This window comes from Lutra lutra, chromosome 11, assembly GCF_902655055.1.
Source record: "Lutra lutra chromosome 11, mLutLut1.2, whole genome shotgun sequence".
In the NCBI taxonomy this organism is placed as follows: Eukaryota; Metazoa; Chordata; class Mammalia; order Carnivora; family Mustelidae; genus Lutra; species Lutra lutra.
In genome coordinates this window covers 50,407,376-50,411,534 of record NC_062288.1, presented here as the reverse complement: position 1 = coordinate 50,411,534, position 4,159 = coordinate 50,407,376, and the positions used below count along the sequence as shown (strand labels likewise).

The window sequence follows — 4,159 nt, the reverse complement described above, 5'->3', positions numbered from 1 at the left end:
GGCCAGAGTGTGAATTTTTCTTTCTCAAAGTTTGGCTCTGACCCTGTGATTGGCAGAGTCAGCCTCGTGTTTTCCACTATGTGCCAAAGCCTGCCTCCCCCAGGCAGGGTCCTCAGAGGCTTCAAAAGAATGTCACTGAAAACCCAGATCAGATCAGTTGCTGAACTAAGCAAAGGTCTCTCAAAATGAAAGGGAATTGACGGGGACAATTTGCTCCTTTCTTGGCTCCAGAGAGTGTGGCCCCAGAGAGTTATGTTAACAAGTTTCATAAACGTACTTGTTTTGTTTGGGGAAATGGGATAGTTGTATTGATTTTTCTTGCTGTTGTAAAAATTAACAGAGGTGGGGTGGCTGACAACAATGTGAATTTATTCTCTTCTAGTATTGGAGGTCAGAAGTCCAAAATCAGTATCAGTAGGCTGCAAAGAAGGTGTTGGCAGGCCTGAGTTCTTTGTAGGAACTTTATGACAAAATGCATTTCCTTCTCTAGCCTCTAGAGGCTACCTGCATTTCTGGCTCAAGGCTGCCCTTCTCTATCAAAACCAGAAACGATAGGCCAAGTCTTTCTCACGTTGCCCTGATTCTCTGCAGCTGGGGAAAACTCTGTGCTTTCAAGAACTCATCTGATTAGATTGGGCCCATCTAGGCAAGATTCTTGTTATTAACAGGATTAACAAGTTCAATGACCTATGCAAAGTCCCTTTGCCATATACAATTAGCATTCATCAGTTCTAAGAATGAGAACAGATATTGGGGGAGGGGGTTAGTGGTGTCATTCTATCACACCTGAGAATTGTGGATTCCTATGTATCTGTACTTTTTCACTGGTTATTAGCTCCCACAGACATCTTGAATGTATGAGCTCCGAAACTAATCTTTCACCAAATTTATTTCTTCCTTGACTGGGGATAGATCCATCCAACAACTTAAGCATGAGGCTGAAAACGATTTTTCTGCAATCCTTCATCAGATTGTTAAATCTGCTCATTTTGATTCCAGAATATTTCTTCCATCTAACCCTGCCCTGCCCCTCTCCCACCATTAACTACACTTGTGCATTTTTCATTTACCTGAAAAGAAAGTACTTCTTGATTAATGGAGTCTGGCCTTTTGTTGGTGGAGCTACTGATGCAAATAAGGTACCCATGTCATTGGCTTAAATAGAATTTACAGACCAGCATGGGAAACACCCATTAAACAAATAAACAGGTATAATAAGTATCTTGGAAAAAGATATTCCTGATCCTTCTGATCAAGTACCCTGGCAAAATTTTCAAAAACTGAGGTTCAAGATTTGTGAATTTTCTAGAAAGTGGCTCCAAGCTAACACCACAAATTTTGGCAGGGGCCATGCTAATCTTCTCTATATTGTTCCAATTTTAATATATGTGCCGCCAGAGTGAGCACAAGCCAACGTCAATGCAGTCAAAAGTATGACATATATTTCCATATATGTCACTTTTCCCTGATTCTGTAATATAAATATGAAAAAGATGACTAACAAATTAAGCAGTAAATATGGCAACTTACTTTTAATCAAGCTAGAATGACTTTTTAAACTCATCTTCATAAACTTTCAGACTAGATATCATGAATGGAGTTGACTTTCCGACTAGATATCATGAATCCCACACTAGATACAATCCCACATTAGATATAATGAATCAGGATGCCTGAGGTAAGGCCTGGTGAGATGCATTTTAAACAAGTAGCCCATGATTTGTTGTACACATTAACATTAGGAATTTATGGAAATTCCATAGGAATTTCCTAGGAAATTATTGAACCAATTTCAACTCACCCACTTCTGTGGAACTCACTTCCAGCTTCTGTAGTCTGTCTACATTCCTCAGTTTGTGACCTTTTTTCATCTCAAAGCCAGGAATAGCAGGTAGAATCCTCAACCCATAACTCTCTCATTCTCTGTCTGTGGACACCTCTCTGACCAGAGCCGGGAAAATTTCTCTGCTTGGAGAGAAAGACACAAGTGATTAGATTGGTTCCACCTGGATAATCCAGGTGTCCCTCCTTGTTTCAGGATCCTTCAAATTAATTCCACCTCTGTAAAGTCCCTTAAGCCATGTAAAGTGACAGAATCAAAAGTTCCAAGGAGGGGTGCCTGGGTGGCTCAGTCCATTGAGGAACTGCCTTTAGCACTCACGGGTCAAGATTCCAGAGTCCTGGGATCGAGCCCTGGGTCAGGCTCCCAGCTCATTAGGGGAGTCTGCTTCTCCCCCTCCCCTTTCTCAGCTCGCTCTCTCTTACTCACTCACTTTTTCTCTTTCAAATAAATAAATACAATCTTTTAAAAAAATTACCAGAGATTAGGAGGTGGGCATCTTCGAGGGGAGGGGGAAATCATTCTTCCTCCCACAATATATGCTGTGTACTAAGAACCCCCACTTTTTATTGAAGTATAGTTTACATATAATGTTACGTCAGTTTCAGGTGTAAAACATAGGGATTCATCAATTCTAGTTACTATGCTGAGAGTCCTTTCTAAGCTGCTACACTTTAAGCACTATATCGATATTAGTACATTCATTTTACCCAAGTACAAACAAGAGTAGAGAGAAGACTTTCAAGATGCATACTAATGAGACTTTTTACTACTCAAATTTTGATCCAAAATGGAGTCTTTTTTTTTTTTAAAGATTTTATTTATTTATTTGACAGAGAGAGATCACAAGCAGGCAGAGAGGCAGGCAGAGAGAGAGGAGGAAGCAGGCTCCCTGCTGAGCAGAGAGCCCGATGCGGGGCTCAATCCCAGGACCCTGAGATCATGACCTGAGCCGAAGGCAGTGGCTTAACCCACTGAGCCACCCAGGCGCCCCCCAAAATGGAGTCTTAAATTCCATGGAAGAACCCGTGTCTTCCAATATTCTACATAGGTCTCTATTTGACTTCTAATACTAATATGCATTTAACTTGATATAAAAGTTAAATAAAAGGCCAATAGCCTAATGGTTCTTCCAGGCGCTTCACAGGGCTATCGTAACTTAGAGTATTATTGTAGTGACTCATTGAATTAGGACTCTCCAGAGAAACAGAACCTATCGGACATGTGGAATATAGAAAGAGATTTATTATGAGGGATTGGCTCACATAGTTATGGAGGTTGAGTAGTCCCATGACACACTGTCAACAAGCTGGGAGCCCAGGACCACGAATGATGTGATTCCAGTCCAACCCCCAAAGCCTGAGAACCAGCGGCCAGTGGTGTAAATCCCAATCCAAGTCTGAAGGCCAAGAAATTGGAGCACTGCAGTCTGAGGACTGGAGAAGACGGGTGTCCCATCTTAAGTGGAGGGCAATTTCACCCGCTCAACACCTTTTTTTCTCTTCAGACTCCTCGTGGATTGCATAATGCCAACTCACATTGGTGACAGTGAATCTTCTTTATTCAGTTTGACAATTCAAACACTAATCTCTTCCAGGCACACGCAGACACACCCAGAAATAGTATTTTACCTGCTCTCTGAGAACCCCTTAGCCCAGCCAAGTGGACACAAAGAAGTAACCACTGTCACCCAGTGTCTGTAGCGTGTTTGCATGTCATACAGAGATCAAAGTTTGGGTTAGATGCCAGACCTGTAATTTGGATTATCATCTTTGTATATAGATCATGCTAGTATCAACACAAAATCAAACATGAAGACTTTGACACATAGCCTATGATCCTTATTTTAACATAGTCTCCTAAAGTAAATTGGCATCAGCTTTTAAGGTGGGAGGCTTATAAAAGTTTGTGATATGTATTTTTGTATTTTGTAGGACTGAAGCATAGGAGATGGTGAACTTGAGTTGTTGACATTTTTTTTGAACAGATGCCTTCTGGTATAGATCACAAGTAAAAGAAAAGGCAAATGAATTAGGACCTGCTAAATTTTCAAACTGACCTCAGTTCTTTTCCACAAGAAGGAACTCCAGACACTTGGAAAAGGAAGATGTCATAGTCAAAGGTATATAAATGGCAATACAATAAGGTAAAAGCTCCCCAAACCACAGAAAACTCCTTGTTGGGGCAACCCACAGCCCTCCACCGAGAAAACCCCACCACGACGTACTGTTTTCATCACACATACCTCCTGAGAGATAAACGAATCCAATACAAGTGTGCATTTGTGAATGCACAATGTTCGGTACATTTCATTTGAAC

At 41.1% G+C, this 4,159-nt stretch overlaps 1 non-coding gene across 1 annotated transcript; it reads right to left on the bottom strand.

The window, feature by feature from the left end:
- Positions 1-1,299: 1,299 nt before the first annotated feature.
- LOC125081529 (U6 spliceosomal RNA) lies at positions 1,300-1,407 on the bottom strand. Its single transcript, XR_007121730.1, has one exon. It is a non-coding gene; the product is annotated as a U6 spliceosomal RNA (small nuclear RNA).
- Between the last annotated feature and the right edge of the window lie 2,752 nt (positions 1,408-4,159).